Source organism: Cynocephalus volans, chromosome 5 (genome assembly GCF_027409185.1).
Source record: "Cynocephalus volans isolate mCynVol1 chromosome 5, mCynVol1.pri, whole genome shotgun sequence".
Taxonomy (NCBI): domain Eukaryota; kingdom Metazoa; phylum Chordata; class Mammalia; order Dermoptera; family Cynocephalidae; genus Cynocephalus; species Cynocephalus volans.
The window spans coordinates 38,378,949-38,393,309 of record NC_084464.1 but is presented as its reverse complement, the minus strand read 5'-3'; the positions used below and the strand labels follow the sequence as shown (position 1 = coordinate 38,393,309).

The window sequence follows — 14,361 nt, the reverse complement described above, 5'->3', positions numbered from 1 at the left end:
GGGACAAGTCTGTGATTGGGTATTACAATACTTTTTAGAAGGAAGTGGGAGGAACAGAGTGGCCCAATTTTGGTAAAAAAGCAGCAGTTACTCAGGTCAGCAAGAAGAGGGGAATGTGTGGTCATTTTGTAGTTTGCACAGTGTTCTTGTTTTTGTCTGTGCTCTGGCATGATTAAAGAGTGGTCTTGTTTTTATCTCAAATCACAATCACACAATAGCCTACTTTGATTATTGGAGTTCTGTAAATTTGTTTATTTTAAGTAGGAAACACATGGCCTACCTGTGAGTGCTTGATCAGCTCCCAGCTGACGGCTGTCAGGCCTGCTTTTTCTTTTCTGTCAGAGCCCACACTGTCTTTCAGATCTAAAGGTATTTGGGGTTTTATAACCTTAATTGTCCCTTTCAATTTTGAAAAAGCTATAATCGTATTTCTAGATTTAGATGACTTTTTTTTTTTTTTTTTAAAGATGACCGGTAAGGGGATCTTAACCCTTGACTTGGTGTTGTTAGCACTACACTCTCCGAAGTGAGTGAACCAGCCATCCCTATATGGGATTGGAACCCATGGCCTTGGTGTTATCAGCACCACACTCTCCCGAGTGAGCCACATGCTGGCCCAACTTAGATGACTTTTGATTGGAAGTCATCACAAAGGATGTGAATCCAAGTTCAGGTCTAAGGTTTACGTCCCCACAAGGCATGAACACCCTGACAAGTAGCCTGACATGGTGCAACTTACCAGTAATCAAATTTATCCTTTCTCTCTCTGTTTTTCCCCCAATTCATTTCCAGAAGAAAAATATTGCCCAAGTGAAAAGTCTGAGGCCTATTGCAGCCACTGAGTAGAGAACCAATCTTAGAATAAGGGAGCTAAACAAAACACCCCAGAAAAGTTGATGAGAAACTCGGAGAAGTTCAGCTTTCTTCCTGAGTGCCTGGGGGTGGGGGCTGGGGATGACTCTGGCCCTTTCCTGTCCCTGCCGCCATCTGTCTCTACCCCAACCTTCCCACCCACAGCAAAAACAGTGGTTCTAACTCTACCCTGACCTTCTCAGAAAGGTTTTGACTTTGAGAGAGAGAAAAAGAGAGGGAGATAAACAAGAGAGAGGGCTTGTGAAATAAAGGAAAAAATTAAACAATCGGAATTGATGTTTAAATCCTTCCAAACTAATAAATAAAAGCTGGGTAAAGAATAGGGAGAAGCAGGGAAATGAATGGGGGGGAAGGGAAGTGAGCAGGAAGGGGGAATAGCACTTTTCCTCTAGGTCACAAAATCTGACACGCATGATGGAATGGGAAGGCCAGGCACTGCAGGGATCTGAACCAAGACCTTGGTGTTGTAACACTGTATTCTAACCACCTGCCCTAACCAGCCTGCCCTCCGCCCGTCTTTCTTTTCTCTGCCTTCTCAAAGTTCACATAGAATCAGAAATAAGACTGCTTCCTTGGGCACCACCCTATCCCACACACATACCCCATTTTTAAACAGACACTATTGAAGTGTTACTTTCCTTCAAGGATTGTTGTCTTTTTTTTTTTTTTTTTTTAACTTTTTACCTCCTTTAGAGGGGTATTTTTGGAGCAATATTAGTCTCTCTATAAACTGTCCCTACGTAAGGGGATAACTCTGGCAAAGATGTCACTGCTAGGTAGGTGCTGGAAGGGGGCTGAGGGGGGCTGAAGTTGTAAGAACTCAACATCAGTTCTACAACTTAGAAGTTATTGACATCTCTACAGACTTTTTCTGGGCAAGGAGGAGGTTCCAAATATAACATAACACATTCCCTAGAAAGGTGTCTTTGATGATTATCAAAGCTGCCACTGTAAATATACTTTCTTTACCAAGATTCTAAGACTCTAATGTGGATGGAAATATGTCTCCCTTGGGAGGTCCCCACTGCACCAGGGCCTCTGGGTATCATCCAAGTGAGATGCACTCCAGCCAGACCCACCCATACTTTTGAACTTCCACCCAGGTCTATGGAGAGAGAAGGTGGCCTTAGTTCTTTTATAGATTTGTGACTGAATCAAGGGAGAAGCACAGCAGTCCAGGTAAACTATGCGAGGGACCAACTAATTTGCCTATTTCATTTTTTCTCAGCAGCTGGCTCGTATGGAGATCCAAACTCATGACCTTGGTGTTATAAGGCTGTGCTATAACTAACTGAGCTACCCAGCCAGCCCTATTTGCCCATTTTATCACAGCAAACACCTGGGTGAACATCTGGGTATCAAAAATGAGATCTATATACCTCATTATATAAAGACAGGGATGTTATCTTCGGATATAGGTGTTGGGACTTCTTCTAAAGGAAGATTCACACTTGAGATGGCCTTTGAAATATGGGCAGGAGTTTGATGGGCAGAGGTGAGGGGTGCTCTCCCAGCCAGAGGGAACAATATGATGAATGGTTTAGTGGTGGAGATTTGGTCTAGGTTGGCTGCTCCAGAGATGGGAGGGAGACATATGGTTAGAAATACTACTGGAAGGCTTTAAGAAGGTAGAACTTGACTGGATCTTGAATGATGGTGTGAATTACTGACCTCAATTCTTTATCCCTACCTGAATCCTCATCCTTGATATGACCTTATGAACAAAGTGTATTTCCCCCTCTTCTTGACTTTGCATTTGGCCATGTAAATCACATGGTTTTGGCCAACGGCATGTGAGTGAAAGTGAAAATATGCCCTTTGAAGACCTCTTAAGAGGTCTTATTACTGAACCCAAGTCCGACTGCCTGCCCCTGCAGAAAACCCTGGCTTGTTTGCCAAAGTCTTTTACCCCAGGGCATTGAGCTCCTGGTTCGGTCTCGCCAAAATTCTTGTTACTGAACTCAAATTCAGCTTCCTTCCCCCAAACATAAAAAAAAAAAAAAAAAAAAAAACCCAATCAGATTGTTGATGGAATAGGAAGTCAGCTCTTATTCAGGAATATTGGTGACTTGAGGAGAGACGTTAGGCTAACTCATCTCTCCAGTAAACCTGAAGAATGGCCAGACTAAAACCATCTCAAAGCCTCAGATTTACTGAGGGTTTTTAAAGAGAGGATTGAAGGAATGGAATGTGGGATGAAAAGCAGGAGGGAAGGCGACATGAATTGTGGGGGCTCCATGCAAGGAGCAAGAGGTAAGTTCACATCAAGGTTTCATTTGGTGTCTATTCTCGTCCTTAATGTTATCTTAGGATACTGCTGGATTTTGATTTGCTTCAGGGTGGAATCAGCACAGCTTCCTTAATATCTTTCATGATTTCTCAGGATCTGCATAGTACAGGTCTTGTGGCAAGTTTGCAACTCCAGACTGACTGGCAAACAACTTTATATTTATGTAAATAACATCATCTTGCCCCGTAACCAGGGCAAGGTTCAAAACATCAAATAATCATGGGAAAAGAGGGAACTCAGAGAAATGCATGCTAAGAAAAAAGCTGTGTCACTTTTTTTTTTTCTAAAGCTCGTGCAGTTTTAGGTCCCAACATGGCTTCAGTCCTGCTCACTCCAACAGTCTTGCATGTTTCCACTCACCCTCCTGTTAGCACCATAAGAAGAACCTGCTCTGAACAGCCCTCTAGTCCTAGGATAGGAGACAAGTGGAACAGAGTTGTCCCAGACAACTCATAGACCTGTCATGAGAAGCTGAGTTATCCAGCCATTGCAACTTGAAGCAGAAAAGCCCAGCTGAGCCCAGACTCGATCAGCCACACTCAGCTGGCACCCAGACATATGAACAACAAATTATTGTTGTTTTAAGTAGTGAATTTGGGGTGACTTGTTCATCAGCAATAGCTACCCAATAGAAAAATTGGTACTTAGAAATGAGGTGAAACCATATTAAAAGAGAAAATACATAGCATTGACTTTGGATAGGTAGGAGCTGAGTTAATTGTAATAGGAGGCTAAAAATGGCAAGGAAACTTACAGAAGATGTGGTATAATATGAAATATATTTGGCCTTTGTCCTTGGTTCCTATCACAGAACAAAAACCCTAAGTGATTGGAGTGTCTTTTGTTATTGATAGTGAGCCTCTTTGATAACATCTGAGTTATACCATTGAGGTGATTTAAGGTAGGGCCCCTAAGCCTCAGGAAGGGGACAGTCACCAGAAAGACCAAGTGATTAGGGGTTTAGAGGGTTGGACCTTTCAGCCTCACATGCTAACCTTCAGGAAAGGGCATGGGGATTTGAGACTAAGCTCTATAAAAACTCTTGAACAAGATTTGATGAGCTTCCAGGTTGCTAAACATGTGGAGGTGCTGGGAAGACTGTGCTCCCGGAGAGGGTGTGGAATCTCCACCCCCTTCTCCCATATCCTGCCTTATCCATCTCTTCTTCTGGCCTTTCATCTGCATCCTTTGTAATATCCTTTATAATAAACCAGTAAAAGTGTTTCCCTGAGTTCTGTGAGCCGCTCTAGAAAATTAATTGAACCCAATGACAGAGTCATGGAAACCCTTGTTTGTAGCCGTTGGGTCAGAAGTATGAGTGGCTTGGACTTGCAATTGGGATCTGAAGTGAGGGCAGTCTTGTGGAACTGAGCCCTCAACCTGTGGCATCTGACACCATCTCCAGGTAGAATTGAATTGAATTATAGGATACCCAGTTGGTGTCCACCAGAGAATTACTTGGTGTGTGGGGCAGAGGCAGGGGGCATACCTTTGGTCACAAAAGTGTTCTGTGTTGAGTGTCTGAGTAGAGGAAAAGAAAAAAATGGTGTGTTTTATTCCTTCTGGGAAGGCTAGAAGAAATGGCAACCTGTGTTATGTCATCACCAAACATTTGTTCAAACCGTTGCCTGCAGAACTTGAGAGACATAAAATGCATTTAATGAACTCTTTTCCATTTATTTATTTATTTATTTTTATTGAATCATAATTGATTATACATATTTTGGGGGTTCAATGTTGACATATGTTGATCAAATCAATATTACTAGCATATATAGTGTTACAAATCATACTTATTCTTTATGCCCTTTGTCCAATCTCTCCCCCTCCTGCTCCCCCCTCTAATTACCTTAGATTTCATCTCTCCTTCTGAAAGAGTAGTGGTTACTCTGTTGATTTTTTTGCCTAGATGATCTGTCCAATGATGAAAGGTGTGTTCGGGTCCCCCAATATTATCATAGAGCAGATGCTTCTTCTGTCACTCTGAAATGGGATTTGTGGAGAGAAACATCCTCTTCTTTTCTTTGATCTCTGCTGTTGTCTCTCCTTGTGTCAATGCACTCCAGTGGCTGGCAGACCATCTGCATGGTGGTTGTGACATCCAGCCACTTTCACGATAGCCATGGTTACTGTGTTGGCTGTGGTGGGCCACCCACATGGAGGTGATGTTTTTGGCATGCTCCTTGGTGCTGGTGGTGTGCCTGGTTGTGGAAGGGGGGGTCCGGCTCCCAGCTTAATGTACCAGGTGGCCCCGAGGTGCTGGCAGTGTGCCTGGTTGTGGGTGGGGGCATTTAATGAACTTTTGAATTTATGCAAAGAGGTTTCCAGGCAGAACGTTGGAAGTGTGAGTTGGTTCCTTTTAGTTGCATATGATAAGGCACTACAAGAAAGAGATGGGCTCAGAAAAGAAACTGGCAAGGTTTTAAGTAGAATTTAGAAGATAGAGAGCTTAGAACTTTTGGGGTTGGAAAATAAAACTGTTTTTCATCTACAGACTCTCCAGCCAGCAATGGATATAGTCTGGGAGTTAAGATTAAATCCAGGGACTGCCGAGTAAGCCATGGCCTCAGGCTAAAGATCAAATGAAAGATGTGGCTGTAACATACCTATTCAAATCCCCTAAAAGCAATAAGGTAGTATACAAGAGGGTGTCTAGGGAGCCTAAGTGTGTGGACTCATAACAGCCTAATATGCCCAAAATGCCACAAATAAGAGTTAGAGAGCCATTTCTGTAAAACAATTTGAGTGCTGCTTTTGACATGTGAGTGAACTAAAGTTAAATACAAAGAAATTCACAAAGTTTTGGGAAAACCGTATTGACAAAGTCAGCCTACATTAAAAGAGACTAAGATCGTTTGGGGCCCCCAAATTCCTAAAGCCATGAAGCAGGCTGAAAAAGTTACTCAGCAGTCAAAAATGGTTCATTCTCCAAAGTCCTTGTCAGAAGGAGCTGAGGAGGAGGAAGGAAACGAAGAACCTCCCAGAGGGTGAAGTCAAGAGCTGTGGAGGACGCCTGCAGAGCCACTCCCAGCAACAGAACCGCATTCTAATCAAGGAACACTCTATACCCACAGAGTAGGGAGAATGGTAATATTTGCCCAGTGAGATTTTGTTTCATAATCGCTGTGGAGCAGTGGCAGCTTTGGGTCTCCAATAATTCCCTCTTTCAAATGGAAGTTAATGTGACAGTTCTGTCTCTATTCCACCATTGTACATTGGGAGAGTGTGTGTGTATGTGTGTTGCAGGGGTGTGTGTTGATGGGTGGGTAAATTCATCTTTTTTTGTTCATTGGTCTCCACATTAAGAGGAGCTGGATCAGACCTCAAGTAGAACAAGAGGTCCTGGACTTTAAAAAATGATGACAGGATGGGCAAGACTTTTGCAGTTCTGAGATTGAGAAGGAATGTATTAATCTTTTTATACATGTGAGAAATATGAATAATTACGGCCTAGAGATAGGTTGTGGTTGAAGGAATTAGCCATCCCTGAAACCTTTGGCAAACTTCTTCATGGGTGAAATATACATTCCTACCTTTTGACTTTGGGCATGCCCTTTGTGACTTACCTTTGGCCAGTGGCATGTAGGTGAAAATGATAGAATGCCAGTCCTAATCACAGATTTTTTTTTTTTTTTTACTATTCTATTCTCCTTTATTATGCATCCTTTGATGTATATGCAACCTTTCACAGAGTAAGAAGAGAGAGAAGATGGGAAGAAGAGAGAATTAATTTCATGAAGGGGGCCGAGCCCGTGGCACACTCGGTAGAGTGCGGCGCTGGGAGCGCGGCGACACTCCCGCCGCAGGTTCGGATCCTATATAGGAATGACTGGTGCACTCACAGGCTGAGTGCTGGTCACGAAAAAAAAAACGACAAAAAAAATAATAATAATTTTATGAAGGGATTTGTTATAATTTTGCTTTGGGAAGACAACCAGTAACTCTTCTCTCTACATGGAAGTTAAAACTCACAGGTTTTAAAAGGCTACCAAAGTGTGCCTTCTCATCCTCTTCTGCCTCTGTCATCCCTATGAAAAAATACCTTGGCTTGCTTCTTGGTCCCAAGAGGATAATAGATTTATGGAGGAGAGGCATCCCAGCTGATTTATAAACCTGCAGTAGGAAGTAGAGTATCCTTTCTGAGCTCAAATTTAGACTAGCCAAATCTGAGTCATCTTGCAGAAATATGAGCAATACATATGCTTGCTCTTTTAAGCCTCTGAGTTTTTGGATGGTTTACTGTGCAACAATAGCTAATTGATATAGATGATTCAGATTTAGAAAAGAGAAGACTGATTCTTTTCCATTTTATCTGGAAATATTTAGAAAAGGAATTAAACTTTCTAGACCTCAATTTATTAAATAATATGGAATTAATAACCTGTCTCACAGGATTGTCATGTGAACTCTATAAGAATGAATAGAAGCAATTTGTAACTATTTTTTTAAGCCACACAAATTCATTTTTAAAAATCCCCTAGTTGAACTCTCTCCTAGTACAGATGAGGAAATAGAGACACCATGAAGATATGATTTCTATAGAATACAACCAAGTGAGAGCAGGGCTGAGTTCCTCTCCTCCTGACACTTAATGTTGTATCTTTTCTGTCAACGAAACTGTTCAAAGAGTGTGATATCAACAATATCAGAAGTAAATATAAAACATGTACAACCTCTAGAGCTACAGCCTTAATAGACCTGCTATTTTCATGCTTTCCTCTTTCTTTCCTGATTTGACAATTTGCGTTAACGATGGTTTTGACCAACACTGATAAATGTACTTTTTGAAAACTTTTTTAGCTCAAAATTTAAAAAATCAATTATTAAATTGCCTTGAATCAAAAACACTACCTTTGGAGCCATGATTTTAGATGTCTGACTCACTTTCAGGCCCCTCTGGCCACTGAACATGAACCTCATGACTGCCTGGGTTCACGACTCACCAGCTCACCAGGGAGCTCAAACTCAAGCCATAATTAAAGGGCCTGCCTGCAGCTTTATCTATTCTAGGGGCACCTGAGACAAGTCAGCTTACCATGGTTCAATATTTCCTCATCCCAGTGCTAAGCCTGGGGATCCCTACTGGGTGATCTGGAAATCTTTGGCATTGGGTGGAAATGGGCCATCAGCTCCTGGGCCCAATAGCTGTCATGGTGAGGCTCACAGCCTTGGTCCTCTCCCAGCTCTTCTACCTGTGACCTCCATTTGAAGCTTTCCCTTTTCTTCAAGAGGCCCTGACGTTCTCTATCTCTCCTATTACATCGAATATGTCCTGTTTCCCTCATCCTAAGTCCACAGCATCCAGTGCCACCTCAAGGGTTAGGCTGAATGTGTCACCCTGCTGTTAATGCAGAGGTTTACAACATGTCACTTTCTCACATTTTCCTCCTCAGCTGGGAGCCCTGTGACATCAATAGCTTCCCTGAGATGGGACACCATCCTATGGTTACAAACTCATGTGCTACTAAAGCAATACCTTAATAAGGGAGATAGGTAGGGCTGGGGCCTGGAGTGGGTGTTGGGGGACAGCTGAAAGAGATCCTTTTATGTGACCAAAGAAAAGAGCTCATTTTCCATTCAGGGGTATATATGTATGCTGTGCTGTGGTAGCCAAGATGGCCAGGCCAAGTCTACAGGTTCTGAGACCAAGGGAACTGTTCCTGGTGGTAACAGTGAGTCCTCACCCTGTGAAGGATTAGGTCACATAGAGCCTTAAGATTAGCTAGAGTGAGCTTAGGGCCTCCTCAGTTCTTCCCAGAGCATGCACACAGCCCTGGGCATGCACACAACCCTATGCATGTATGTGGACTTCTAGAATCTCAGAAATATGTCAGAGATTTTCAAAGCCCTCTATATGAGGGTACTTCAAAAAGTTCATGGAAATATAGAATTAAAAAAGAATATGAATCTTTCCATGAACTTTTTGAAGACCCCTCATACATATTTCACTCTTCAGCCTTTTTTTATTAAGCTTTATTACTTAGGTTATTGTTTGCCTAATCCACCACCTCAGGCAGCTGTGATGTTAAACAGTTACCACTGATTTTTGTCAACAAATGTTCCCAGAGAAAAGCTGTTCACACCAGGTGATCTCTGAGTCAGGTCAAATAAAGAGAAGACTTGCAAATGAGGTCTTCCAGTCTCCTGCAGTCCATGCCACATGACTGCAGGAGACCAGAATATGCCACCCCAAAATATGCAACACTGGCATACTGATTATTCTTGAACTAAAAGAAATTGAGAACCAGCCAGTACAGGAAAAGCTCTTTCCCTCCCCCTCAACAGTCTAAAATAAAGTACCAAACTCCCTTTTGTAATGAGAAATTTACATCTATAAAGGACATTTTTACTAGTAAATGTATCTACTAGGAAGAGAGCTGTTCTGCGACCTTACCACCTGGGAGACTTTTGTCTGTATAACAAGGCAAACTTTACTCACCATAGGGTTCCTCCCCTCTCCTTCCCATAATTTGTCTCCAAGTCCCACACAAGTCCCAAGCTCCTATTCGTTTCTGTGGCTCAAGATGCTATATAGACTTCAATCATCTGGCGCTTTTTCCAGTCTCGTATTTTTATGGGGATCCTGTGCATACACACATAATTAAAATAGGTTTTCTCCTGTTAATCTGCATCATGTCAGTTTAACTCGTAGCCCAGCCAAAGAATAGAGGAGTAGAGGTAAGAAAAATTTTCCCCACCTGCATAAGAAACCACCAGACAGGTCTAATAATGACGGTTTTCTAGTTATGGGCTTTTGAAGGAGCTCCGACCCCTTTCTACCCCCTCCAGTGGTTGTCAGGAGCTGGCTTTCACTGCGATTGCGTCTGTTTTCAAGGTCACATTAAAATGCTACAGAACTTGTTGTTTTTACTGAGGTTTGTCCATTTTTCTGGGATAACATTTTCTCCAGATTGCTGCAAGCCTTTGGTTAACTTACAGAGTCTGAGAAAGTTAATTCTGACCAATTTTTGCCAATTTTTCTTGCCTTTATGTGGGGAGGGATTTTTAGAGGTCCTTACTCCACCATTCTTACTGACTTCATTCACTATGTCAAAGTATAATTTGAAAATAACTAGTGCTGCTTTGAAACCTTAGCCTTTTCCTCCCAGGGTAAATTTGGCTACAAATTGTGGTTATCTTAGAGCAGCAACAGTTCTCAAATGTTTCAGTTTCATGACCTCTTCATACTCTTGAAAGTAATTGAGGACCTCAAAGAGTTATTTATGTGGGTTATATCTATTAGCATTTAACATATTAGAAATTAAAACTGAGAACATTTTAAACACAGTAATACACAGCACACATTCCAGTAGGTGCGTGTCATCACGTCTTCAATATCTGGAAAACTCCAATGCATACATGTAAGAGAGCGTGAGTAAAAGAGGTAAATAACATTTTAGTATCATTATGAAAATAATTTTGATCTCGTGGATCCCCTGAAAGGGTGTTGGGGGTCAGACCACACTTTTGAGAATCTCTACCTTAGATGATTCCAGAGAAACAGACTGTAGGACATTTATTGGGGAGCCCCTCTGCATCCATCCCTTGGGGTAGTTGAGGAAGGAGGGTAGACAGAGGAAGGAGTTGAAATATAAAGAAGTCATAGCAAATGCCTTGGCCATTCCTACAGTGAGCTCTGAAGCTGGAGTGGTCCTTTAGAATTGTGTGTCTTACGCAAGAGATCCAGACCTTCAGACACCCACATTATCCAGTCACCGGATGTGGCCCACCTGTGAGAGATGGAACAACCTTGGGAAGTGGGGTTCTATTTGGCTAGGAACAATTCCACAGTGTGGAGTCAGCTGAGAATCCTGAGCCACCAAAACTACCCGTAGTTTGTTAACTATGTGCCTCAATTCTAAAAGCAGTGACCTGAGCAGCATACCACAGCATCCACTACAGTGGGGGAATCAGAGCAGAGTTGGATAGTTGTGTGTGGAATGGTGCAGGCAGAGGGAGGAAAAGCTTTTGGTGCTGGAAATAATATCAAATGATGGAGGAAAGATTCTTTTTCTTAGGTGCAACTTGCAGTTCTATCAGAAGTTGATCCCTAAGTTCATGTGAGAGAAATCACATTATATCTCTCCTCTGCATAAGAATTCCTTGAATTAATGGAGACAACCATGAGAATTTCCCTAAATAACTGACTGACAACTCTGGCTCCAGATTAGCTTAATCTGTTCTCATTCCCATTTGTAGTTTGACCGTTATACTGCAGGAATAGCTGGGAGACTGGTCTGGTTCCAGCTCAATCACTTAATCTGTGCCTTTGATTAAGAGCCTTCACTGCTCTGGGACTCAATTACCTCATCTAAAAGGAGATGTTTGATATTCTGGAATCCAAGCATTTAGGGGACTTGGGAGGAAATAAAGTACATATATTTCTGCAATAAACCAATATATATTTCCAGGAAAAAAAGGGGGGGGGGTGGATTCTTCAAAACTATGCACCAAAAACATCAGGGCTTGTGGAAATAGGGCAAGGCTCAGACAACTAAAAAAATCCATGCAGGAAGCAGAACACTAATGAAAATATCAATAGTAATAGCAATTTGGGCACAGTTAACTCCTAATAACTGAAAGCATTTAGTAGTACATGTAGGGCTTTACCTTAAAGTAGGTGAATGTAGCTTGATAGAAATATAACAAAAAGGTGAGCTGGCTGAATTATTGGAACAAAGCATTTGTGGCTAATAAATTAAATGCAGGAGGAAAAAAGCCTTGTTTTGTATTGTTTGGCAACTTCTGTGGTGTAAATACTCCTACTATGAGTAATTTTGGCTCATTACATTCCTGAAAATTTAACAGTCAGCCCTCCCAAGCTGGTGCAAGCTGGCTTCAGCACACTGACAGGAATGTGGGCTGAGTGACATCATAACAAGAGCTAAAGGTGAAGAAGTTACAATCTTTGTGCAAAATGTGACATACAAGCTATAGCTTTCTTCATGGTCTTGTGTTTCTTTTAAACTGCCAAACCAAGCCAAAAGGAAGCCTAAGAGGTGAAAAGGAATGAGGGTATTTCTCTAATGCATTTCTCTCTGGTTTGCCAAGCTCAGCTATTGGTGTATTTTTGTACTCAAATAACAGTTTCTCAAGGCATAAAACACTGATGTGGGGAAAAATTGAGTGTGAGTAAAAGGAACACTGACATTATAAAGCTGACATGATCCCAGGATTAACAAAAAGCATGTGAGCTAATTCGTATTACAGAAACGCAATCTGTAAGCAGAACAGTTTTTGTACAAGTCAAAGGTGTCTGGGGACGGGATGTGTGAAGAAGGATGGTGATTAGTTTGAAAGCATGTCTGCAAGTAATGAAGGAGCAGGGACAGGTTGTGCTACATGGGTCTGGGCAGCATCAGAGTGGTGACAACATGAAGTAATAATTTCTGGAAATGCCTCTGAAGTGGAGGGTTGCTAAATCCAAGAGGGAAGAGAGACCAGAGATGTTCTGGGAGCCAATAAAATGAGACTAGATCAAGATCTGAGCAAGAGATGGATAGAAGAAGAGAGAGATCAGGATTACATGTAAGCTGTACAGGCCATCTGCAAAAAAAAAAAAAGGATGTAAACTGTACAAATCACTTTTTTTTAGACTTGCATTGTGAGTTTTAATTGGAAACGTTAGAAACATTAAAATGGTTTAACGACTCATGAATTATAAAACTTTTATAGTTAAATTGTACTCTCATTTACGAGGTATTTATTCTTGTGTATTCCTGAAAAAAACTTTGCATACTTTTGTTTTCTGTTCTCCATTTCAGAGCAAGATTAGGAAGAGAGGGTCTAAACTATTTATAAATCAAAACCCAACTGGGTTAGAGAACTATATCCATACAAAGCTGTATAGGTGATTCTAGCTCATGTTTTGGGTATGAAAGCAATTTAGCTCATCTCACAGGAAACAAAAACAGGTGCTGAATCATGAAAACCCAGTCAATTATTTCTAGACTCTTAGTTTTTCTATCCTCTGGTTTCTTGTCTTCTGTGCCTGAGTCTCAGACAGGTAACCACTTGAGGGGATGTCAGAGATAGTTGGGCCATGGAGGACATGTCAGCAAACACGGAAAAGCAAATCTAGCTAACTATGTAAATAGTCCATCCAAACTGTTGGCCATGTAACCATAGATAAGTCCAATTATTGCAGAAAAAAAGAATAATTCCTGAAACATCTGTTCAGCCAGCTTCTGGCTCTCCTAATCCATCTGTGAGGGCAGCAAGCTCAGATGCTCCAGCACCACTGGTCGAGGAGGCGGGCAGCAGAGCACCGGCCGCAGGCTGCAGGCCGAGGGCAGTCGAGACTCAGGGGACCGTGGGGGCTGGGATCTGGCACTGTGCACGGTGCACCCGTGAAGGAATCGTCGTCAGTGCTGATGGGTCTGTACAAATCACTCACGTTCTGCTCAGAATCTCTCCAGCACTGCCGCTCTGAGCTCCTTCTCATGCCTGCATCTTCTAGCACCTCTGTCCTTCTGTTAGTCTAATATGCAGATCCCAAAGAAGGGCTGCATTTTGCTACTCTGTTGGACTTGGAACCCAAAACTTGAGAATATAGGTGCTTGAAATTCCAAGATCAGTTCCTGCTTTCACTATTGGCCTGATTTTACTCATTTTTCTCTAATGCAACTGTTTCTGTTTCCTCTGTATTCTTTAATTGGGCTTAAGCTCGGAGTCTTTCCTTTCCCAGTAACCTTTTTTTTTTCTTTCGCTTTTTTATACACAAGTACATAACGCAAAGCACATTTTTCCACATCACCCTTTTCTGGCACTAAGCTGTTTCCTGCCACATTCCTTACTAACTCAATCTCAATCATTTATATGTCCTTAGACTTTACTCCAAAGCTCCTAAAACCTGTTATGAGATGAGGCAGCAGAAAAAGCACACTAAGAAGTCCCCCATCATCTGCCAATCCAGTTGCATCCCACTTTTCTCAAGCCTAATCCCTGCCCATCAGAAGTCACTGAGGGTCTGAGTGACAGTAACAAATGAAACTTCAGGAGAGGGAAGGGCTACTGGAGAAGAGAGGTTAGGCAGCAAAGACTATAGGTTGACATGAAGCTGCTTAAGGGATCCTGTGGCCGGATTTTGTTCTCACTTGTTTATAAAAGAGCATTATCTATATCTCTGAAGGCAGAGTCTTCCCCATGGGGGACAATAGAATCTCCTTAGAAAGGCCCTGGGCATCAGCAATGACTAT

General features: G+C 42.0%; 1 pseudogene; it reads right to left on the bottom strand.

Annotated features, from left to right (window-relative positions):
• Nucleotides 1–13,053: 13,053 nt before the first annotated feature.
• Nucleotides 13,054–13,607, bottom strand: LOC134378949 (signal peptidase complex subunit 1-like; annotated as a pseudogene).
• Between the last annotated feature and the right edge of the window lie 754 nt (nucleotides 13,608–14,361).